Consider the following 25380-nt stretch of genomic DNA (forward strand, 5'->3'; position numbering starts at 1 on the left):
ATGCTTCACGTATCCTGTTTAGGAGAACTAGTGTGGTGTATTGGCCAAGAGCAGTGGCTTCTAATCTGGCAAGCTGGGTTTGATTCCTCGCTCCTCCATGTGCAGTCAGCTGGGTGACCTTGGGCTTGTCATGACCCTGATGCTGCCACTGTTAACCACTACCTCAGGGGGGTAAAGAAACCCTTTACTAACGTAGAATGCTTTTACATTTCCTGAGTCTGCAGTTTGCTATTATTGGATATTGTATATCAGGCTCATTTTCCCATCTATCTGGGATCTAATAAACACCATAAAGTAAATGAAGATCTTATAGAATCATAGAATCATAGAGTTGGAAGGGGCCATACAGGCCATCTAGTCCAACCCCCTGCTCAACGCAGGATCAGCCCTAAGCATCCTAAAGCATCCAAGAAAAGTGTGTATCCAACCTTTGCTTGAAGACTGCCAGGGAGGGGGAGCTCACCACCTCCTTAGGCAGCCTATTCCACTGCTGAACTACTCTGACTGTGAAAATTTTTTTTCCTGATATCTAGCCTATATCTAATTTTTTCCTCATATCTAGCCTTATAGATTGAAATGTGTTTGGTTCAAGCCTTATACACATGGTGTACATGTTTGACTGATATATGTGTTCCCTTTTGATGGTTTCTTAATATTTTTACTTACCTTGAGCTTTGTTTAAGAAATTGTTTATTTAATATGCATTTATACTTTTTGTGACCCTCAAGCTCTTTCGTTCTCACCTGCTTTTCAGGTTGGGTTCTTTTGTTTTCCCTTCTTTTCTGTTGTGAATTGATCTTGGTTGCCTGGAGACCGATCGAAATAGCGGGCCCCAATCAGAAGTCCTTTCCCTCCCCAAGCCCCTATCTCCAGAGTTCTTTCCCAGCCCAGAGCTGGCAATTCCAGCTGGAGTACAAAGCCAGATGTGATTTTCAAAGGGTGATGGATTCCAAAAGAAGTAGAGGGACCCCTCTGAGATTTCAGTACTGTGATTTTGAGGGAGCGTCATAACCATTCTAGAATGCCATTGGGAGATTCCATTGTCAGATTGAAAAGTGCCTCAATTTCCTGTTTTTTGAAACTATTTCGCCCCTAATCTGTAGAATTTATGGTTTCAGAAAATATCTAATCTTCTTACTACTTAAACGTCACATTGGGAAGCAATTAATATGGGGAGATGAATACAAAATTAAGCAAATAATTTCTCAGTTGATTATTAATAAAATAAACAGAAAATGGTATAGATTTCATACAGACTTCCAGGATTAATAAATCTTTTCTGCTCGCTAACTTGGCTGTGTCGCTACACCTTTTATTGACGCTAAATGTAAAATTAATTGGGAATTGGGTGGACATAAATTACAATCTGTCCCTGCATCCTTAGGATTTTTATTTACAGCTCTTGCTGGAAGGGCATGTATCATAAACTGACTAGATATTTTTTTTAAAGAGCACTAATAACATTTGCTAGAGTTATGAGAACAAAATTGGGGGTCAGAGTCTTAAGTCCTGTATATCATGCAGGGCTCTACTTCCGTCTGTGATGGTTGAAAACACTTTAACTCTCATGTTGGAAATCTAGTAATAGTGAGTATTTCATGGGTGACTAAGAAGAGGCCTCAAAATACAAACCCCGACCTGGATAGCCCAGTGTTGTGGTTAAAAGCAGTGGCTTCTAATCTGGTGAGCCGGGTTTTATTCCCCGCTCCTCCACAGGCAGGCCAGCTGGGTGCCCTTGGGCTAGTCACAGTCCTGATAGTGCTGTTTTAACTGAGGAGTCAGAGCTCTCTCAGCCTCACCTACCTCACAGGGTATCTGTTGTGGGCAGGCAATTATAAACTGCTTTGTGACTCCTTTGGGCAGGGAAAAGCTGGGTATAGAAACCAACTTCTTCTTTTAAAATGCCATTCCCCAAAACTGTTTTACAAGAATATTACAAAAAAAGAGAAAAAATCCCCCTGTGAAATAAAAAAATGCCTGTTTCTGTGGACAGTCATAACAAACAGCGTAACCCTTTCTGTGCCCTTTCTGGAAATATAATGAATCTTGCAGATCGTGTTTCTTCAGGAGCACAGAATGAAATGACGTGAATCTTTGGGAGAGAGAAAGAGAGAGACAGAGGGGGGAAAAAACCCTCTCCCCAAAGCTTTCATGATTTAGTTCAACCAACTTCATAGTTGACTTCCTTGAGGTTATTTTGAAAGTAGAAATCCGGTCTGTGGTATTTGCAAAAGTCAGGCTTTGTCGGGAGGAGAAGGGGGGAAAAATGACATTGGCCTTGTTAGAAGGAAACGCTTGGTGAGAAACGCTTTGTAAGAGCGCCGTGTCGGATTGCTTGGAGGCAGGGTGCAGCGACCCCTTCAGGAAACGGAGATAAATCATCGTTAACTACCAGGAAAACAGTTTAGATGGACTCTGGCTCTTGCAAAATGGTCCGAGATTCTTTGTGTTGCAATTTCAATGCAAGAACAGCTCTCAAGGGTTTGAGCATACCGTTATTTGTGAGTGAGAGCTCAGTTCTGGGACCCAGGGCAGCCTGCGCTCAGGGTCAGACACAATAACAACAACAACAACAACAACAACGTGTATAGTCAAGTCACAATCGACTCGTGGCACTCTCAGGCCCACGGGGGTTTCAAGGGAAGAGATGAGCAGAGGTTTTTGGCTATGGCCTACCTCTGCTTAGCAGCCAAGTTCTTCCTTGGTGAGCTTTCATCCCACCATCGTTGGCCTACTTAGCTTCCAAGCTCTGGTGTATCAGGTCCCACAGGGCTCTTCTACAATTATTTCCTAGGGCTGGCTAAGTCATGGAACCCAGAAGAGTTTGTACTCAACGTCAAGCACAGTAACAACAATGAAATATGTATTGACAGTAAGCACCTAGCGGGCAATAAGGCAGCCTGATATCTTAATAATTATTATTTTTAGATCCCTTTTTTTTCTCTTCATAGAATAGAATCATAGAATCATAGAGTTGGAAGGGCCCATACAGGCCATCTAGTTCAACCCCCTGCTCAACGGAAGATCAGCCCAAAGCATCCAAGAAAAGTGTGTATCCAACCTTTGCTTGAAGACTGCCAGTGAGGGGGAGCTCACCACCTCATTAGGCAGCCTCTTCCAATGCTGAACTACTCTGACTGTGAATTTTTTTTTTCCTGATAGCACTGGAACTCAAGATACAGCGGTTTCTTCAGAGGTGTCCCATGTGAGGCATCCCCAGGTTCCATTAAACCATTTGTTATGACTGCCATTGTCTGGGTGTAGAACTTCTGCTAACTATGTTTTGCTGAGGCCCATCAGATCAGGATCTGAAATTGGAGAACCAACCAAAGTTAGTCTCAAGTGTAATTCTGCATATCTGAATGCTAAGAGTCTGGCTAGGCCTTGGCTTGTTGTCTGACAGGGCTCTCCTAGCCAACCCGGGTGAAACTGGTGGGCAAAAAGGACCTGGTAAGGGCTGCAGAAGTCCCAAAGGGTAGGAATTGGGGAAAACTTTATTATTTATTATATTATTATTTATGTATTAATTGGACTTGCATACCACTGCTCCCAGCAAGCTGGCTTGCAGCGGTTCACGAAAAAGAGACAGTGTACAGCAAGTCACATCTAAAGCATAACCTAAAACAATCCCCAATCATCTTAAAAACAATCCTCAACATTGTAAAAAGTCAGTGTACTCTAGATACTAATAAAACTTCTGCTCATATATTGGATCATCGGGCTGGTGCTAATGGTAATATTGACAGGCAATACACATAGAGATGACACAGGATCCCTAATGCTGCCTAATAATGCACACAGGGGGACCAGATCGTACAACCTGGGATTACCACCTGGCCTTAACCAAATGCCTGGCGGAAGAGCTCTGTTTTGCAGGGACCGAAAGGTGGGCAGGGGGGACCAGACCGTACAACCCGGGATTACCACCTGGCCTTAACCAAATGCCTGGTGGAAGAACTCCATTTTGCAGGCCCTGCGGAACTCAAGGAGTCCCGACAGTGTTCCGAGAAGTTCTTAGAGCGACTTGTTGTCACAGTGATGTCACAGGCATTGCAAACCCGCTCTATCCCCTCCTTCAGCCCTCTCGCTGGTTGCTGTGCTACTACAGGGTGTCTCATTAAACATTCCACTTTCATTTGTCTGGACAAAACTGGAGATCTCGGCTTATTTCTCTTCGACGGCTGCCATCTTTGACATTGACAATCATCCCATCTTCCTCAATTTCTCCATCAGCTTTCAAGATATGCTTATTTCCTTGCTTTGTACTTGGCACTAAACTGACAGATGTTGAGCATGAGCAATTTTTAGATCTGCAATCAGCAGACCAATGAGCCTGATTCATGTATTAAACTACCAAACCCTCCCTCCTTCTCTTACCTAGAAGCAGCCCGGGAGGGAATGCTTTGAAATCCCAGCACATCCTCTTTCTCTTTGGGATACGTATTTCTAAAAATGTTGTAGGCAAATTCAGCCATTTAACTTTCCTCCGGTGTTCCGGCGTGCCCATGCTAATATCTCAGCTTAATCGCGTATTAAATTCTTTCGGATAACCATCCACACGCATAGTTCTCAGTGCCTTGAAAACCAGAGTAATCTTTTCTCATGAAAAACATTACAGGTTTTTTTTTTTTTTAACTCACACGCAACAGAAGTCTGGAGATTATTTCGGATTTCTCAACATAATCATTTCAGCCCCCCAAATTCCCATTTCGGAGTTTCTTCTTCCTTACGTAAATCAAAGTGAAGATCAGATAATGCTGGGAGAATGCCAAGCCCCACCTCAGAGATGGTCAACGCAGTCGGCTTGTTAGTTGCATTATGCTTGCAGGTGGAGGACATTTCCAATTAGAAGAAGAAGAAGGAGAAGAAGAAGAAGACACTTTTCTCTACCCGAAGGAGTCTCAAAGCAGCTTACATTCGCCTTCCCTTTCCTCTCCCCACACTAGACACCCTGTGAGGGAGGTGAGGCAGAGAGAGCCCTAATATTAAGAAGAAGAAGAGTTTGGTTCTTATATGCTGCTTTTCTCTACCTGAAGGAGTCTCAAAGCGGCTTACACTCTTCTTCCCTTTCCTCTCCCCACACCAGACACCCTGTGAGGGAGGTGAGTCTGAGAGAGCCCTGATATCACTGAAGAAGAAGAAGAGTTGGTTCTTATATGCCACTTTTCTCTACCCAAAGGAGTCTCAAAGCGGCTTACAGTCACCTTCCCCTTCCTCTCCCCACAACAGACACCCTGTGAGGAAGGTGAGGCTGAGAGAGCTCAGTCAGAAAACCTTCATCAGTGCTGTGGCGAGCCCAAGGTCACCCAGCTGGTTGCATGCAGGGGAGTGCAGAATTGAACCCGGCTCATCAGATTAGAAGTCTACACTCCTAACCACTACACAAAGCCAGGGACCATCCATACAGGACTAGTCTTGGCTCAACTTACTTCCCTGCTTCCTAGGGGCCATCCTCCCTCATGAGCACACAGAATGCAGAGGAACAGTAGACTCGTAACTCAGTTACATCGACCCGTGGTGAATGTACTTTACTCAGTGTTACCGAACGGCATATTTTAATACGTGGAAAGACAGTTGTTAAAGCTAAGCTCAGAACTGCAAGGAAGGGGAACATAATTTAGGAGACAATTTCCTTATGCAAAATGTCCACTGAAGTAGCTGGCTGTGTTACAAGATTCTATAAATGCCTCCAAGAAAAATGCTTTGCCAAAGTGCCTTCCGTTCCCATCAGGGTGTGCAGATATTTCTGTTGTTTTCTGGTGAACTCTGTGCCTCTCCGCACATGTTTTATACGGCTTTTGCCTTGAAACTCCCTTGTTTCAATCCTCTAAAACTATCACAAAGGACTCCACCTGCTTTATTGTCCCCATAAATTCCTACGAAGCTGGTTGCTAAATTCAATTTGTGTCATACTGACTCTCTTTGTAGCTGAAACTAAATCTCCAGCCCCGTATCCCAAAAGTAGCATCCTACTGACACCAAATAACCACCTCTGTATTTTATGCAGCGGTTCTTGTAGCCCTGAAGTCCTTCTTACCCTCCCCTCAAATGATGTTGGGCAGCTTCTGATACTGAAGAATGTACAGCCCAGCATGAGTCCCAAGCTCCTCCACATGCATCCAGCTGGGTGACCTTGGGTTAGTCACAGTCCTGTTAGAGCTGCTGTCAGAATTCTCTCAGTCCCACCTCCCTCACAGGGTTTCTGTTGTGGGGAGAATAAGGGAAGGCGACTGAAAGCCGCTTTGAGACTCTTTCAAGTAGTAAAAAGTGGGATATAAGAACCAATTCTTCTTCTTCTTCTTCTTCTTCTTCTTCTTCTTCTTCTTCTTCTTCTTCTTCTTCTTCTTCTTCTTCTTCTTCTTCTTCTTCTTCTTCTTCTTCTTCTTCTTCTTCTTCTTCTTCTTTTCACCATGCATGAGTAAAAACAGAACCTCTGATCTTTCTCATCATCCATTAAGCTACCCAATCAATTCAGGACCCCACACAGAACATCTCACCTGAGCTATTCTGCTAGAATTCTATCTGTTCAGTTCCTCCTTCTTCCCACCTCACCTTCTGTTCTGAGGTAAAGGGGTTTCTTTCTAACACTGCATCTGAAGATGTGGATTCTCTGAGTAATAAAAACTCATCTCATAGTGGAATGAATTTTCATCTTTAGGCTTCAGTTCCTTCCTTCCTTCCTTCCTTCCTTCCTTCCTTCCTTCCTTCCTTCCTTCCTTCCTTCCTTCCTTCCTTCCTTCCTTCCTTCCTTCCTTCCTTCCTTTCTTTCTTTCTTTCTTTCTTTCTTTCTTTCTTTCTTTCTTTCTTTCTTTCTTTCTTTCTTTCTTTCTTTCTTTCTTTCTTTCTTTCTTTCAAGTTGTTAAGACCAGTCCAGATGTATGCCCCTGGTGCCAATTTAGTCTGGCAACACTTTCTAACTTTGGTCCCAGTTGAAATGGAACTGTCCAGCCCTGTTCCTTCTCCTCTTTTGCTTCCCTAAATAAAGCCTGTTTTTTTGTCCGCAACGTAAAGGGTTCATTTCAATCCAAATCAAGCAAATGTGTAGTTAACCGGCAGAATCTCAGAGTTCTTCCTCCTTTTCCACAACCGTTGATTGTGCGGCTTATTTCTACACCCCCCTCCGTTTTTTTATTCTTTTCATTGGCTGTTTATATTTCTTTCATGAGCTTTAATCACCAGGAAAGGAGGGGGAGAACCCAGATGTTTTCATTTGAAAATGTATTCCCATCTGCAGCTCCGAACTGTCTCCTTACATTATAATCCTTCACAGTTTTATCCGCAGATATACCTTCCTCCGCATGCATTGTCCTTTCGCTTTCTTTTTTGTTATCCTGTCTGGAAATGTCTTATATTTCAATGAAATGGGGAGGGGAAGGGGGGGAAGCTTTCTCTTTTCCAACGGAGATAATGTGATTTCCCAAATCTCCTCCTTTCTCTCACTTCAAAGTCGTCTCCATTTCATTGGGCGCATATCCTTCTAAAACAATCCCTGTATCTTTTTTTCCGGGGTTGGTGCATTACAGATGCTTTCTTTGGTTAAAGAGAGAGAGAGAGAGAGAGATTTAATTACGCATCATGCACAACATCTTGTGGCAACTTGACTTCCCGTAACTAATTTACGAGCTTATAGGAATTAAAGGCCCTCCTCCCCATTTACCTGCTTGCTCTATTCTTCCTTTCTCGCAGGAGATTAATTCAAAACAAATGGATTAGCGGGAGAGTTCTGCCACGAAGATCCTAAATTGTGCCGACATCCATGCAGTTCTTCTTTCCCCCTCCCCAGAAGTGAATGTCTAGAAGGCATCGGGAAGTGTCAAGAATATGTTTATTTCCTAATCACTGTTTTGTTCCCCGCGTCATGCGGCCTCTAATACACTCCCCCAAAAACGTTGTGGGGCAGAAAATGTAAAACTTAGGCCAAAAGCCATTCATCGCCCAAATGCTGCGACGTCACACAGAATTAAAAAAGGATAATGATCACGGCATGAAATACTCGGAGCAGTAAATAGCACATGCCCCCCCCAACGTTGCGCTGGCCACGTGCCAAGGTTTTAACAAACTGCAAGGGCTGTTTACTGTGTTTTTGTCTCTTCTCCTGCCGAGATCATGGCTGCCGCAGACGGTGGCAGCCGAAGAATTTTTTTCCAAGTGGTCCTTTTCAAAGAACAGCTTAGGTTCGATAGCATGAGCTGTGGCACGCGTGGGGGTGCTTGCAGCGGCCCAGAAGCGGAAGAATCTGGTGCTAAAACCGTTCAGCAAGGCTCTGCGAAGCCTGTTACTGGCCCTTAAAGTCAAGGCCTTGGAGTTTTTGCGCAGGGATTCTGAGAATGTGGGGAAAGCGGTGAACAAGACTGGAACTTCATTTGTTCCCAAGGCCCATTCTGTGCTCAGTTGAATCACCTTCAGAATCTACGCAGTAGTTTTGCATCGGCGTAGCAATCGGCATGAAGCCAACTTGACACATGCTCATAGTTCACTGGCTTGCCTCCATTGGGCATGCTCCAGGGTCCTCACAGGAAGGCTGTGAACCATTTACTACGTGCAGTTTTTGTGCCTTGAAATCAGGGGCATTGCTCAGTCCCAGCATTCATCATGCTAACGCACACTCGGAAGAAATAGGATGAAACCAAAGCTCCCTGGTCGCTGTGTGAGAACACATAAATGCAATGTATACTAGCTAACATAAACATGCCCAGCTTTAAAAGTTAAAGCAAATGAAGAAGGGCCCGCCAGCCACAAGTCTCACCTGAATGGCATAAAAAGTCTCCAAATTCTTCTTTATTAAACAGGGAAAGGCAGAATGAGGTCCGGATTTGCACTCATTTTCAGGATGAACCCTGTTGTCAGTAGTAGGCCTGTGCAAGGGGCCCCCGATTCGGATTCATGAAGGTGATAAGCACTGCTGAGATTTGTGTGCTCTTAAACAGTCAATTAAAACAACGTTCTGTTGGCACATTTCAGAAGTCTGGCCACATATTAAATATTTTGGCTAGGGTTATAGAAGTGGTCCTCAAACCTCTTCACATGGGACCCTGACTTTTCAAGATCTACTTGCATAGCAATTCCATGCCAATTTCCCCTTCCATGCCAAATACCCAAGAATCTCACATCACTTAATGCTGAACACTATTAGATTTTATTATTCATTTTATCAATAAATATACATTACTGAACAACAAGCTGTATCCTCGGCCAGTTTTCCGTGCCACTCTGCACTTTACACACAGGGAACCCCAAATTTGTGGCCAAGTCTCCACTTCTAACTCACTCTGTTCTTCTGGTTCTTTATCCTCCCTTCAGCAAGAGGGTCATGACCCACTTTTAGTTCCTGACTCACAATGTGAGAACCAGTGGATGACAGTGTGGAAACATTGTTGAGCGGTAAGCAGCATATATTCTTCATACATGCATCCCCATCTCTGGCTTTGTCAAGTTGGTTGAATCTTTCAATTAGTTATGCCTAATCCTATGTCAAGAGCCTCTTGTGGCGCAGAGTGGTAAGGCAGCCGTCTGAAAGCTTTGCCCATGAGGCTGGGAGTTCAATCCCAGCAGCCGGCTCAAGGTTGACTCAGCCTTCCATCCTTCCGAGGTTGGTAAAATGAGTACCCAGCTTGCTGGGGGGTAAACGGTCATGACTGGGGAAGGCACTGGCAAACCACCCTGTATTGAGTCTGCCATGAAAACGCTAGAGGGCGTCACCCCAAGGGTCAGACATGACTCGGTGCTTGCACAGGGGATACCTTTACCTTTACCTTTAATCCTATGTCAAGTTGGTTCCAGCTTTGATTGGTTCTGCCTAACTCCTCAGGCAGTCCCAAAGGTATTGTGGCCGATCCCAGTAGATTCTTGATGGAACTTCTACACCCTGCATGTAGGTGACATTTTTGCTTAATTTGTGTAAAACAGCCAGCTATATGATTGTATATCATCGCAAGTGAAATGTGCAACAAATGAAGAGGAACAGAAGGAGACTGTTAAAATGCCTCTCACCGTGACTATTAAAATCCCCATTGAGATATATGTAAACCTTTCTAGAACTGATAAGTCTAAATACGCTTTCAAAATCTTATTCCCAGAGAAATTACTTATCTTTAAATTAATGGCCATGTTTCCTCGGCATAGTGAGGCAATTGTCAAACAGAGCTGAACCTAATATGGCAAGAGAAACACCATTTTAATGATAAGCTTTCATGTTCAGGCTAAGGCAATTAAGATGTCAGGGCCATCATTGGAGCATGCTCTGTAACTCTGTTCCAGCCATCAGGATTCCATATACTACTAATAAAGCTTAAACTCATCCCCAAGTTATTTGTAAAGTAAAAAACTGGAACTGAATCCAATGTGGGGCTTGTACTTGTGGGCATGTGCCTTTGGTAGTAGTAGAAAGTGCCGTCAAGTTGCAGACGGCTTATGATAACCCCAAAGGGTTTTAAGGAAAGAGACCAATCAGTGGTGACTTGCTATTACTTGCCTCTGTGCAGAAATCTGGACTTCCATAGAGAGAGAATGGCTCTATAGGGTCTACAGTAGAGTCATATAATGGCATTATGCATGTATAAAGTGCCATCAAGTTGACTTATGGCAACCCCATCAGGTTTTTAGGACTAGAGACATACAGCAATAGTTTGTCTTTGCTTACCTCTGCATAGCAACCATAGCATCCGTGGTGTTCTCCCATCAAAGTAATGATCAGGGCTAACCCTGTCTGGCTTCTGAGATCTGATAAGAGTAAACTGGCCTGTGCCATCCAGGTAAGAGTAACTAGAAGTTTGGTGGCAACAATATGTGGATGAGACCTTTCCTTAACAGCTAAGTCCCGAGGGTCTGTGGAAGCCTGCAACAGGAGCCTGGAAAATGTTATAGGAAAGGTGAGGGTTAATAAAATGAAACACAGTCCAGTCCAGACTGAGGCACTGTTGGTCAAGGTCAAGTTTGGTTGAGGATTCAGAAGCCATTTTGGCCTGGAGAAGCAACTTCATGGATTGATAACACTTCTGTAACCTGGCCCATAGCTGGAGATCAGGCTCCATGGTAGGGGTGAGCATGAACTGACTAATGAACTAAAGTTTGTCATGAATTTTGTTTTGCAAAGTGATGTTTGCAAACTGAAGAGCGACAATAAACTTCCATGCATTTTGATGCCATTCATGATGGTTCATGAGGAGCAGAAAATTTGGCTCTGAGCTATTTAAATTCCTGCTGTCCATTCCTGATGAAAAACAGCTCTACTGTTTGGCTTAAATGGCTTGGAGCCATTTAAATCCCTGCTTTCTTCTCCTCACAAAAAGCCGTGGGGAGCAGGAAACAAGGGTTTAAATGGTTCTAAGCCATTTCAGCCAAAGCTTTCTGCTAGCCACAGCTTTTGGCAGTGAGTAAAAAACAGAGGAGTGAAATGCCTCCTGGCCATTTCACAGTGAGCAAAAAGTAGGGGATGAAATCACCCAGCCATTTCAGCCACTGATTTTTGCTAGCTGTTAAAAGCTCAGGCCAGCAGAAAGGAGGGTATGAAATGCCTTACTTGGCAGCCCTACCGACTGTTGATCAAAGGTACACTGCCGTTGAACATTTAGTCATCAGAGCTAATAGTAAGCGATGGACCTATCCTGCATTAATGTGTCTAATCCCAGTTTAATACTCTCTGTCCATGACAGAGAGTTCCACAAGTTAATTTAGCACTGAAAGGGAATGCTAAGAAGAGAGGAGTAAGGTAGAAAACCATGATATCAATAATTTTGTGTATAGAGTCCCAAGTGCTTAAAAAATTCCTTAGAAACTCCATAATTTTTTTCCTGCATTCATAAAAAGAGTAGTCTAAATTACACTGCTTTGGGTTTGCCTAAATCAGGGGTAGTCAAACTGCAGCCTTCCAGATGTCCATGGACTACAATTCCCACATTTAATTGGGTTGCTATGTGCATTTGACATGTGGCAACCTGACACCTCAGATATCCCTTTTGAGTAATTCCATGCTGATTTGATGTGTTCTTCTTCACCTGTGGGACTGAACACTGGAATTATGTTAACGGAGATAAGACTTCTGTTATCTCTCCAGTGCCAGCCATCAAAGACATGGAGGGTCTGAAGGCATGGAGGATCTCTATCCATCTACACCCATGGTGGTCTTTCAAGTTCCCAGATACGGCCTCTACGATTTCCTTAAGAAAGTTATGACATATGTGTTACCAAATCTCTGGAATTCTGAGAGTGAAGAGGGGAAGTGCAATTTAAAAAAAAATTCCTCCACCCTACCCATTCCCAATTGTCATTTGCAACAACCAACACTTTGGGCAGGTGGGTACCCATAGCTGGCATTGTGTCACCAACCAGTAGTGTGGTAGGTTGTCCTAGGCCTAAGAAGCATGGAAATAGAACACCCAGGAGGTCCCTTTCAACTCTATGATTCTATGAAATCTGTTTGGGAATTAATGTTGCCAGCTCTGGGCTGGGAAATACCTGAAAACGCTGGGGATGGAGCTGGGAGTGGGTGGGATTTGGGGTGGGGAAAGACCTCAGTGGAGTATAATACTATGGAGTCCACCCTCCAAAGCAGTCTTTTTCTCCCAAGGAACTGATCTCTGTCTCCTGGAGATGAGCTGTAGAGTTGGGGGATCCCCAGGTCCCCCCTGTGGACTGGCATCCCTATTAGGCATTTGTCAACCCAATGATTTTCCACCAGACCTGCTAGAGGTCCTGACTGAAACAGGAAAGCAAACTTGAAATATGCAGTATCAATATAGATGGAGATTCTTGTAGTGATCTTGACACTCATCTCCAAATAAGCTACTGTGGCTCTGACTGTCAACCTTTGTTTCCCTGAGAGAGAAACATTCATAAACTAGGAACGTAGCACAGTACTGAAGCCCGACTTCAGTCAACGAGGCCAACCCATTCACTCTCCCATCCCAAGGTCAGAAGGCATCACAATCCTGATGGGAGAAGGAACTATCAGACATCACCGGATAGAACATTTGGAGGAAATGAGGAAGGTACCCAGGGAAATTACAGACTTTGCCCAAAATGTCACCCTCAAAGCCGTGAATGAAGATTCAGTCCAAGAGGAAAAGAAGCCTCGAAACATAGAGGCTTCTGGTGAAAACAAGCAAAGGCATCTTGCTCTCAACATTTTTAATATTTTGGAATAGGATGTATCACACACATGTGCAACATCACACATTTGAGTAGGGCTCTCAATCTGATAAAGATGCTTCCAAAATTCTCTGCAGCCAAGTTTCTTCCCAGATTTTGGAATTCTGTATCACCTGATTTTATTCCCAAGTTAGAACACATACATTCAGAATTTCCTATTCTTCCATTAAAAAAAAATCCATATAATCTACAGAACGAGCACTGTACATGTGTTGCTTGTTGCCCCATCCAGGTCATTTGTATAGTCCCCAGCACCTCTATGCTACCAATGCTAATTATTCATGGATTCAGTGCTGTATCAACAACAACCAAGCCACATGTGTGTTGTACAGATTCATTCTGTGCAGGGCTAGCCAAACTAAGCCAAGGCAACTGTACTCCCTTTCCTACTGAGAGCTCTTGTTTTAAGGAAAGGGTGGCCAAACTGTGGCTCTCCCAATGTCCATGGACTACAATTATCATGAGCCCCAGAGGTGCTGAAAATTTTTTCGGGGACTGAGAAAAGGCTTTCCCATTTGTTTTCTTGCACACTGTTGTCTTAGTTCTTTATGCCAGGGGTAGCCAACCTGTGTTCCTCCAGATGTCCATGGACTACAATTCCCATGAGCCCCTGCCAGCAAATGCAGCAAATCCAGAGGCTAATGGGAATTGTAGTTCATGGACATCTGGAGGACCACAGGTTGACTACCCCTGCTTTATGCTATTGAAATAGAATACCGAAGAAGCCCCCAGCTCCATGGTCTCCCGACAAAGAGTTCAAAGCCAGGAGTGCTCAAACATTCATAAATTCAGTCTATATCCTGTTCACCAGCTGTGATTAGGGATCTGATTTTTTGGGGGGGATGATGGACTGTTCAATTGTCAAGCCGTTCATGGCTCCTGTTTGGCAGATTGCTTCAAATGTGTTCCAATCTACCAGGGCAGGGGTAGTCAAACTGAGGCCCTCCAGATGTCCATGGACTACAATTCCCAGGAGCCCTTGCCAGCATTTGCCAGCGAATGCTGGCAAGGGCTCCTGGGAATTGTAGTCCATGGACATCTGGAGGGCCGCAGTTTGACTACCCCTGTACCAGGGCATTATAGCCTCATTGGCTTTTGTTGGTCTGAAAAAAGCCAAGCAAATGAGGGAGTTTGCTGCTCATGTAGCACCAAGAACGTTCTCCTTACGCCAGAGCTCTTTTGTGTCCATTGAGCTTCCATTACCAACTAAAGCAACCTCTCTTGAAGAGTTTCCTAGCAGTTTGCTTTCCCAAGCAGGCTTTTTCGTCTCATCGGGGACAGGATTCCTGCCTAATCGAGTCTGTGGTTTTATTTCCTCAAACCTGCTTCCCTGGATGGTCTGTGTCAGAGAGATGAAAGGATGACTTCGCTTTTTCTTCTTCTCTCTCTCTCTTTTTTTTTAGAACGGAGATTTTTCGCTTTCTAAATGTTGTTCCCGCCAATTCCCTGGCACATTTAATGACCGACGATGGAGCACGCCGATAACAGCTTATGTAAGGATTAAGGCCGGCCAGCATCTTCCCGTCCGTCATGTTCGGCGTTATCACTTCCCATCACAAAATGGAGGCCGAGGGAAAGTCAGCGAGGGTGCGGATTAGAAAAGAGCTGGCATTGGCTGGGGCCTGATGAATGCCTCAGAATAATCAGACCCTTTTATCATTCTCGAAAGAGTCCGACATTTAGGCCAAGGAAAGGAAATTCTATTAACCACTTTTGCTGGCGAACGTTTATTACCTGACTGGCCAAGAAGGAGTGCTGACATGCCTGGTTACTGAGACAAGAATGGGAGGAAATCCCACAGCTTCTCTGAAAAGACGGGGCAAGATAGGCTGAGACTCCACTGACATAAGATTTATAGTTGTTTGGGCTCCGTTTGTCAGGCATGGAGGATACCCCAGAGCTGCTTTTTGGTGGGAACATGCAGGTGGAATTTCAGTGACCATGGAAAAGAAGACAGGTGCAGGAAACGACAAGTTGAGAGTTTATTGTCTCTATCGGTTGGAAGGAATTTATTTTCATAACTCAGTGGAACGGGATATGTATGGGGCCATCCTGACATGTGCTTTCTTGGCCTTTGGGCTATGATGGTTTACCACTTAGATAAGATGGCTTTGAGAAAGGAGAAAAAGACTGTGTTGAGGAATCTCGGTGGACTCGTGGCAGACACACACGTGCAGCATTTTAGGCAAGAGATGAGCAAGGGTGGTTTGCCATGATTTCCCCCTGAATAGGAAGATGCATCCCACATCTTCCTTGAAGGTCTCTCGTCAGCTGCTGACCATGCTCAACCCTGCTTAGCCTCCAAACTTTGAAAAGTTCAACCAAAGCTGGTCTATTGAGAAGCACGCCTGAAAATATCAGTTCTGAGTTAGCAAACGTATGTACAAATCCCTGTTTCGAATGGAGCACAAATGGGCTACAATCGGACTGGGGTCTTTTGCTCCTGTGGCCCAGAGGAGGGATTTCAGAATTGCAGTTCTACACCTTTATGTAGATTTTCTATTGCATATTGGTCTACCAAATAATGGAGAATTTGGCTGTCAGGTTTTAGAAGACCAGGATTGGTGGGAGGGGGAGAGGGCTTCTCTCAGATTGGCTTGCCCAGGAATCTTTTTTCACCCCTTCACAGGTTTGGAGGTGGCATTTGGATCCAGCATGGTGCAGTGGTTAAGTGTAATCTTGGGAACGGGGCTTAATTCCCGCACTCCTCCTCCACATGAAGCCAGCTGGGTGACCTCCCAGTTCTCTCAGGACTTTCTCAGCCCTACTTCACAAAGCAACAGTTGTGGGGAGAGGAAGGGAAGGCCATTGTAAGCCACTTTGAGAGTCCTTAGAGCAGAGAAAAGTGGAATACGAAAACTTCTCTTCTCCACAAGGCTCTGCCCCCTCTGTTTACATGTAATTTCTAGATATCTGGGGGAGTAAATTATGGTATTCTAGCAAGCTGGGATAACATTTTGAAAAGTTCTTCCCAATCTCTCGCTGGAAGGCAAAATACAGAACAATTTAGGTGGCGCTTCTGTCTCAGAGAAGGACCACAGAAAAACCCAGACCAATCCCTGGTCAATAAGGCCGTTTGCAAAGGAGGATACAGGAGCACCACTATCCTTTTAGGAAAGGGAGCAGGGGAGATCCTTGTCCTCTGGTGACCTTTGCAAAACATTCGACGTCTGCAATAATAAAAACAGCCACTGTGAAGCATTTATTCCCCCTATCACTTGCAAAATTTCTGCCTTCGTGCACAGAGAAGACGCAGACAGAGAAATCACTGGTGTGCCAGCAGACGGGAGCATGCTGGGCGCCCCCCCCCCCCGAAATAGATGCCGAATACAAGGAGAGCTGACAGATTTTGCACAGGGCAAGCATAGAAATGCACAGAAAAGCTGGGACAGGTTTTAACGAATCAAGACTGCTGAGAGAGGTCAGCTAGTTCTGCCGGCTGCCGCTTGATTTCTTTTAACACTTTCTCTCCCTGCTGCAGTGCTTGGAGGCACCGGGGGCATGAATCAAAAGTTAGTTGTCTTTTTCAATCAGGTCGCACATAGCGTAGATTGGAGTTACTGGGAGGTAATTTACCTTGCAAAATGGAGACACGCTAGGTGTAATTTGATCACGATAAATGGGAAAACAGTAATTACTAAGGCCAAATTAGATTGCCTTGTGGTAAATAATGCGTGTACAAGGAAGCCTTAGGAGTGAAGTCGGTGAGCCATGGTTGCCACTGTGCAAATGCACAGCTGCAGAGGCTTGACGGAGGGACGCGCTGAGTGTTTGCGCCATTTCCTAAATAACTGATGAGCTCATAATCTTGGAAAGAGCCAACCATTTCCCTACAAAGCAAGTGGAAACGCCCAGGCTAGTTCGGGCCATGGTGGTAGCTGGTGGCCCTTAATACCCTGAGTTCAAAACACCGTCACTCACTCTATTATCCCACTCTTGCTTCAAGGAGCTCAAAGCAGCATACATGGTTTGTAGGCTTCTCATCTGCCAGCTCGCAGTGGTCGCCCTCACCACCAATCTCCACCCTCTGAGAAATGGAGAAAGGGAGGGGAAGAATGGCTAGAAAAGGACACTCTAGAAAATCTTATGGCTCTATGGTCTTTAACATAGCAAATGGGTGAAATTCCTAGAGTGTCACCCAGATGCTAAGAACTGCCAGAAACGGTATGGTTTTCCCGTACATTTTCCAGTGGTTCTTAAATCTATCCTATATCTCTTCCAGGTTTTCCTTGGAAATGTTGTAGAAGGACACAGGATATCACAGAACTCCCCCGTCCCCAACCTCCCCTTATTGAGCCTCCTGCCTGTTCCACATGTGTTGGAGAATGCACTTCCAATGCACTTTCACACAGGAAAATCTAGCTGCAAAAGAACATTGAAAGTGCATTGTCTAATGTGTACAGAATGTGCAGGTTGCCAGACCTGAAAACTAAACTAAACTAAAATCTGAAATCTAGGTGGTTCATTTTCTTGAAGGTCTATTAAAAAGTGAACTCTGTCCCCAGTATTTGTGAATGTTAATAATTGCTATCCATTTTAAATTATTTTTTCCCAGATTTTTAATATTGCAAGCAGCAATTCTTATGTTTTTATATAGAAAGGTAAGGAAGGTACATATATCATAATAAAGTCCTGATGTCCTTTCCATCATAGTCAAGACCACTAACTTTGCTAGATAACATTCTTTTAACTCAGGAAAAAATCATGAATGTCATGCAAAAAACCCACATACACACACAGAAAAAAAAACTCCAGGCAAAATTCTAGGACCTGTCATATGTCGGCAATCATGCTGGATTACCATAATTGTTCCTGCTGGCCTTCAAAGCGATGATCAATCAACTTGTATCTAAATCTGCAGCTTTAGACAGCTGTGTAAATATTTTTGGAAGGCTAGAGATAAAGTTAAGGGGGGGGAGAGGAAACTTGTTTGCTCAGGAGAAAACTTTTTTTGTAGCTCACGTTTCTCCTCCTGCCATATTGTATTTGATTGTAGCCAATTAAATCAGTAAACAGAGATAAAACAGAATGCACATTGTAATTACGGTTTGTACATGTTAAGTGCTATCAGGTCTCTTCCGACTTATGGTGACCCTATGAATTAATGGCCTCTGAATCAGCCTTGATCAGGTCTTGCAGAGACCTCTAGCTTCCTTGACTGAGTCAATCCATCTCAAATTGGCTCTTCCTTTTTTTCTTGGTGCTCTCAACTGCTCCTACTATCATTGTCTTCTCCGGTGATTCTTGTCTTCTCCTAATGGGGCCCAATTATGATTGCCCCCGTTTAGTCAATTTTCTTCTAGGGAGAGTTCAAGCTTGACTTGATTTGGAATTCATTCATTTGTCTTTTCAGCTGTGCGCGGTATAAAAAAAAACCCTTCTCCAATATTCGTGAATATATGGCATCAAATCAAGTCCTGTTTATTGTCATAGTTATCATGATGATTAACTGGGGAATTAATTGCATTCATTAATAATAATTTCAGGCGGGTAGCCCTGTTGGTTTGCAAGAGCAAGATTCGAGTCCAGTAACAAGATTCCTGCGGTATAAGCTTTTGAGAGTCAAGTTCCCTTTTGTCAGATACCAGATATACGTTTTCTTCGTTATTCTGGAGACTGGCTGTCTTGTTTAAAGTTCAAGAAAGTCGGGGAGGAGAGAGGAGGGAGAAGGGAAGGGAGTATACCTAGAAATAATAAGATTGAGGTAGAAACTTTCCAGTTAATACAGCCATAGATCTTGCAAGATTTTTTCCTAGCTGCATTATCTTTCTGCAGTATTTCTACCAGTCATCAGAGGTTCCTCCAGACACAAACCCAGGACCTGTGAAAAGCTTGCTACGTGACATCCTTTGTGGTGTTTGCTAATAATCTCCTGCACTTCTCATTAACCCCAGCAAAGACTGAGTGGGCGAAAATGTAAGAGGGCTGGTGGGGAGGGGGGGGGAGATGAAGCAGGATGAAACTACTTGGGGCCAATAGGTCAAAGAGATGTAACTTAATTAACGTGACTACAATCAGCAAGAATTCTTCTTACCTTCTACAGTGAAGCCGATGATTAAGGACTTCATTTCACTGGCAGTCTTCAAGCAAAGGTTGGATACACACTATTCTTGGATGCTTTAGGATGCTTAGGGCTGATCCTGCGTTGAGCAGGGGGTTGGACTAGATGGCCTGTGTGGCCCCTTCCAACTCTATGATTCTATGATTCTATGAATGCATTAAGAATGCATTTCAACAGAGACCTAAAGTGATTTCCTGTATTGTGTGGAGGGAATCTCATCCTGTAGCCAAGCATAGCCATGGGGTCTTTTTTTCACCTCCAGCTATTGAACACTGCCCATTGCCCATTTTAAGAGTACAGCAGTTCTGTTCTGCTCAGGACGTGAACTACTCCACTCAGCAGGGGGGGCGGAAATTCCAGGGGACATTGATCGTGGTAGTAACAGCCCCTTCAAAAGGGCTGAGCATTGCCCAGGCATCGCTGTGAGGACATCACTTCCTCCTTGCTGATTTGTGATCCCGGTTGCAACAGGGAAAGCGCCAGTAAGTAGCCACACCATGGAAGTGGAGCTGGGATAACCAACTGCCCTCCTCTTCTTATTGCATCCACAGAACTTGCCCCCCCCCCAATTGTTTCTGACTTTAGATCCAAACCACAAGGAGCATTGTTTCTATACACAGCTTTCCCATCCCGGAAGGAGAGAGCAAAACAGACCCATTTCTGTGCTCTCTGGTGCACATTTTAGACTCAAGGTATTCTATTGCTTCTGAGGGAGCCTATTGCTCTGGATAATCTCTCTTGCCTCCAGCAAACAGATGTTTCCCTCGCAGTTCCTTAAAAGGAAGATTATGGTCAAAGGAAGGACATCTCTGTGTAATATAATTCATTAGTTACATGCCCTTAGCAGTCAATTAAACATGCAGGATCTTTCCAGGTTTCTCCCATTTTAGGCATTAGTCTATTATTGGAAGCAGTACAAGGTTAAAATACCCTTAAAGGCAGATCTCATTCCTGTAATAAAGGAGACTTTAAAGATATCTAGCAGGGCTCTTTAAAAAGGATACGGCTGAAATCTAAGACCCTTTGACATCAATAAGCCATTTCAAATGGCAGGTAAAACACAGTATTTATCTGTTGTACTTCTGGCCAAGGCTTCTGCCAAAGAGCTGAGTCTCCTCTTTTTATTTCTATAACTAGAGCCAGTTTGGTGTAGTGGTTAGGAGTGCGGACTTCTAATCTGGCATGCCGGGTTCGATTCCCCACTCCCCCACGTGCAACCAACTGGGTGACCTTGGACTCGCCACGGCACTGATAAAACTGTTCTGACCGAGCAGTGATATCAGGGCTCTCTCTGTCTGTTGTGGGGAGAGGAAAGGGAATGTGAATGGAAGCCACTTTGAGACTCTTTCAGATAGAGAAAAGCGGCATATAAGAACCAACTCTTCTTCTTCAGTAATATCAGGGCTGTCTCAGCCTCACCCACCTCACAGGGTGTCTGTTATGGGGAGAGGAAAGGGAAGGCGCACGTAGGCCGCTTTGAGCCTTCTTCGGGTAGAGAAAAATGGCATATAAGGACCAATTCTTTTTCTTCTTCTAGGCTTAACATGCTACAGCTGACAACTCCTGGGAGCAATTTGGGGGTGGTACTGGAGCATTGGCATGAGGTTGGCATGCAGACACCAGTTTAGCTGAAAACTAGAAGTGACATCATGGGACCCTCTAGGATTTGCAAAAACTCTGTGGTAGAACCATAGATGCGAGGACACCCCCTTTCCGTTTTCCTCTGCCAGTGCTTTAGGACAATACAATGGGGGATGAGGAGGTTTCTCCTTCCCTGTTTCAAGATTTACCTGTCCTCCAAGCAGCTGGTCTCTCCCCATAACTCCCTGGTCAATGAATCCTTCCCTTCTAGCCAAAGCTCCATTCCATTTCCCCCACCACCCCTTTAGGTCCCATCTTGGACAACTCATCACCTATCTCTGGGCTGGACTACCCTGGGCTAGCCAAGTGGGAAGAACTGAGTCTAGTAAGTAACAGTCACGTGCTGTTTTCAGTCTAGAAGGAAGATAAATATACACAAGGATTGGTTGACTTCTTGTGTTGTCTTGGTTTTGTCACATTGCTGGTTGCCTTGGCTTTCCTTGCTTTCTCCTGAAACATCTTCAGGCTTTGAGAAACCCTAGAAGTGATGTGATTGTGCAGAATATGATTGGAAAGCATAGCTGTGGACACACCCACCTGGGCCCCCTCCCCTTCAGGCCCATCACTGGCCATTTTGGAAGGGGGAGCTAAGTCGACATGACCGTATATGGTCATATCACCCAAGAAATGTTTAACAAATTTAAAAGAAATATCTAGAAAATTAATTAACACTCACCCATTCAGGAAACCTTCCCAGGGCTGGTTGAGAAAGCCTGATTTAGGGTGATACACTGGTTAAGGGCTTTTTCTCCCACCCGTCTTTTCTTGTCTAAAAGATTTACTGCATAAAGCTGGGACTTGTGCAGACTGGGCAATTCCAGTTTCTGATCCCAGCACTGACTGTACTGAAGGCGGTGGCAGAGATGTAATTCATAAATCACAGTCAAAAAAATTTATTGGAATCCCGAAAAAGAAGCAGCACTTCATGTTGCTCATATATATATGTGTATAGTAGTTTAACGCAGGTATATGAATATTAGTTTAAAAATTTTAAGCACTAGCAATTTACACCATAATCCTTAGACCACTTAATTGGAGTGATGGAATTGAATTTCTTGGGTCCACTCTGAAGTTTGAAGATTGCTTCTTAATCTTTAGGGCTTTGCTCCTCCCTCCCGTTGCAAAACATAATAGAATGTCCTCATGCTTTTCCCCTCTCCTCAAGTGATATCTCAAGCATAAGTCCTTATGTAATTAGAAATCTACATCAGGATGAATTTTTTCCTACCTTCCATTTGAAGGACTAGAGGAGGGAAATGTTGTGAAATCGCCCACCGATCGTTTTCTGTGGATGGCCCTGAGGTCAGGGGGGAGAGGGCTGGAAAAGAGAAATAAATTCTACTTCTTTACACAGAGAGTGATTAAAATGTGGAACTCACTGTCACATCTTTAAAAGTAGATTAGATTAAAAGAGGACAGGTCAGTTATTGGCTAATGGTTATGGTAACTGAATGGAACCACCACATTCCAAAGCACTAAACCTCTGAATCCCATTTGGCATTATGGTTAAAAGCGGCAGCCTCTAACCTGGAGAACCAGGTTTGATTCCCCAATCCTCCACATACAGCCAGCTGGGTGACCTTGGGCTAGTCACGGTCCTCTCCCACAGCCGTTCTCTTAGGACTCAGCCCACCAACCTCACAGGGTGTCTTTTGTGGGGAGAATCATAGAATCATAGAGTTGGAAGGGGCCATACAGGCCATCTAGTCCAACCCCCTGCTCTACGCAGGATCAGCCCTAAAGGTGTTTCTAAGCTACTTGGGGACTCCTTTGGGTAGTGAAAAGTAGAGATAAAAAAAAAAAAACTCCAGCTCTTCTCTAAACAAAATAAATATTACAAGTGCCCATCATGTTTTCCAAGCATGCTGGGCATGTGGGCCGTACACCCGCGGCCTGCATTTCCAAAAAAACCCATTTCTAAGGACTAATTTTGATTTCTCGTTTGGCTTGTGAGTTTCGTGAATAGGTAAGCGTGACACAAGTGGGCATAAGCATCGTGCTCGACATACCTTGTTTAGTCATGCTCAAAAAAAAAAAATGACATTATTCTCACGTTCCTCTCTAGGATCAGCCCAGACTTACAAATTGGTACATCTTTATTTCTGTCTTCTTGAACAACCGGAGCCGACTGCCGAGGGACACAGAGCCAAATGATCAGAAGACTCCCATCTTCTGTTAACGCATGTCGCTTCTCCTTCATCGTACCGGGAAACCCGCAGACGCATCCCTATTCCCCATCCAAGCGACGGCGGATTGATTCCCGGCTAGAGCGGAAACAAGATCAAGAATTCTCGATTTGACTAGCCGGAGGTCACAGCACATCACAGGAGAGGGTTCGCCTTGCCACATGCTCTCCCTGGTGGTGGTGGTGGGGGGGAGAGAACGCCATTCCGTCACCTCCGTGGAAGGCACATCATCTCACTGCATATTTTAGCAGCGTCTAGAGGGAGGCTCTTTTGCTGGAAATGTGCTCCCGTTGTCACTCCGCACTCAGCGTACATGTTAGCCGCCGGTTATATTTATAGCTGAGCGAAAGAGGGAGGATGAAAGGAGAGGCTGTTTTTCTGCAAGGAGGCCTGGCGGGCGGGATCCACACCTGTAGGAGATCTGTCAGGGAAGCGGCGATCAGAAAGAGAGGGCAGTTTTTGTCCGACCCCAAAAGAACTTCTTGTTTTCCAGTATTTCCAGTATACATGATATAAAGCAGGTGTAGTCGAATTGTGGCCTTCCAGATGTCCATGGACTACAACTCCCATGAGCCCCTGCCAGCTTTCGCTGGCAGGGGCTCATGGGAATTGTAGTCCATGGACATCTGGAGGGCCGCAGTTTGACTATCCCTGATATAAAGTAATGTTAAGGGCAGGACTCAGGAATGCTGCTGGGTAGGGTCCATACTGCTGGGTCAAGAATGGTAGATTTCTAATGACACATGAAATAGACAAGCATAAAAAGGTAAAGGTAAAGGTAAAGGTAAAGGTAAAGGTAAAGGTAAAGGTATCCCCGGTGCAAGCACCGGGTCATGTCTGACCCTTGGGGTGATGCCCTCCAGCATTTTCATGGCAGGCTCAGTATGGGGTGGCTTGCCAGTGCCTTCCCCAGTCATTACCATAGAATGGACCAAACGTGTTTTGGCCCAGAAGGTCTTCTTCAGTGGCCAAATTACTGTGAGGAATGCACTCATGTATGAAATCAACACCCAAAGGCTTTCTGGGTGGCAAAGAAAAATCCTGAACAAATAAAATTTCAAAACACGTTAGAACGAGCATAGATTCTCCCAGACTCACTCATCTGACAGGTTCTCTGTTTTGGGGAGAGGAAGGGGAGCTGCTTTGAGACTCCTTTGGGTCGCAAAAGCAGGGTACAAAAAAGAAAAGTTCTACTTCTCCTGTGTGATCTTCAATGTCTCCTCCTCGTGGTGCTGTGCTTGATGCCGCCCTCTTTAGCACGGGCCGGCAAAGAAAGTCGGGCTTCTCTCCGATCAAAGATCAGCCTTCTGTCTTCTGCTGTTGGCCAACCAGACTGAGGGACGGACCCTTGCAGCTGAAGACGCTGGAGCAGTTTTACTAACTGCTCATACCCCACGATCTTTTATGGACCAAGTTCAGACTGATGAAGGTGCATTCGATTCTGTCCTTTAAAACAGAAATAAAGCATTGACTTGAGAGGGGAAGGAGCATGGCTTGCACAGGGAGAAGGAGCCTGAACCTTCACCCTGTACCATCGACCTGATCTGCAATGCCCCCCTGTGCCATGTGGTGTCAAACAATGTCTGATTTATGGTGACCCTATGGATTAATGACCTCCAAGGCATCCTAGCATTAACAGCCTTGCTCAGGTCTTGGGAACCGAAGGCCATGGCTTGAAATGGCCCTGGGGAGGCACCATTTGCCCCACTGGGGAAACTTAGATGCACTGATAACTCTCTGTAAACTGGTTCCAACCTCAGTTGGTCTCTTGTATGCCTGGGAATTGAGTTTCCAGCACTGAATTCCCGGCGCATGTCTGTTCACAATCCGTGTGTCTAAGACATCAACGCTGTAATGTGCAAACTGGCTCTCAGATCAGGAAAAAAACTTGTCAGTGTTGGTACTTTTCTGCAGCCCTGACCCCCTTCCCCAAATAAAACCCCTCTGCTTCCAATTAGGTTAAATGAATCTGAGCTGGGTTGTACTTGGCGTTTTTATGCAATGCGACTTGGCATTTGTGCTCTGTTCTTCGGTAGTTGGGAGAATTATCTTGTTCAAGGGAAGCCTCAAAGTGTTAACAAATGGGAAGAGTATTGACAAAACAATATTGCCCTTTTGTCGCTTTACAAATGCATGCACTCATTCATGCCTCATCTGCTCTTCGGAGCTCTTTGAAATGCTTTCCAAAGGTTTGCACTCGAGTTTTGCAGTGGACGTTGATTGAAGTTTTCTCCTATGTCAAACACTGGCCTCCTTCAGGCCTCACTTCCCCATATTACAGTGGTTCTCAACCTGGGGGTCGAACGACTCTTTCACAGGGGTCGCGGCAGGGCAAGCATTGACTAG

General features: G+C 44.6%; 1 long non-coding RNA gene across 1 annotated transcript in view; it reads left to right on the forward strand.

Annotated features, from left to right (window-relative positions):
• The window catches only part of LOC143820768 (uncharacterized), a 63851-nt gene extending 40854 nt beyond the window's left edge, over nt 1–22997 (forward strand). Inside the window, exon 3 of the long non-coding RNA XR_013225498.1 lies at nt 22914–22997. This is a non-coding gene — a long non-coding RNA (uncharacterized LOC143820768). The remainder of the gene's footprint in view (nt 1–22913) is intronic.
• Nucleotides 22998–25380: the final 2383 nt, after the last annotated feature.

This window comes from Paroedura picta, chromosome 11, assembly GCF_049243985.1.
Source record: "Paroedura picta isolate Pp20150507F chromosome 11, Ppicta_v3.0, whole genome shotgun sequence".
NCBI classification, from domain to species: Eukaryota; Metazoa; Chordata; class Lepidosauria; order Squamata; family Gekkonidae; genus Paroedura; species Paroedura picta.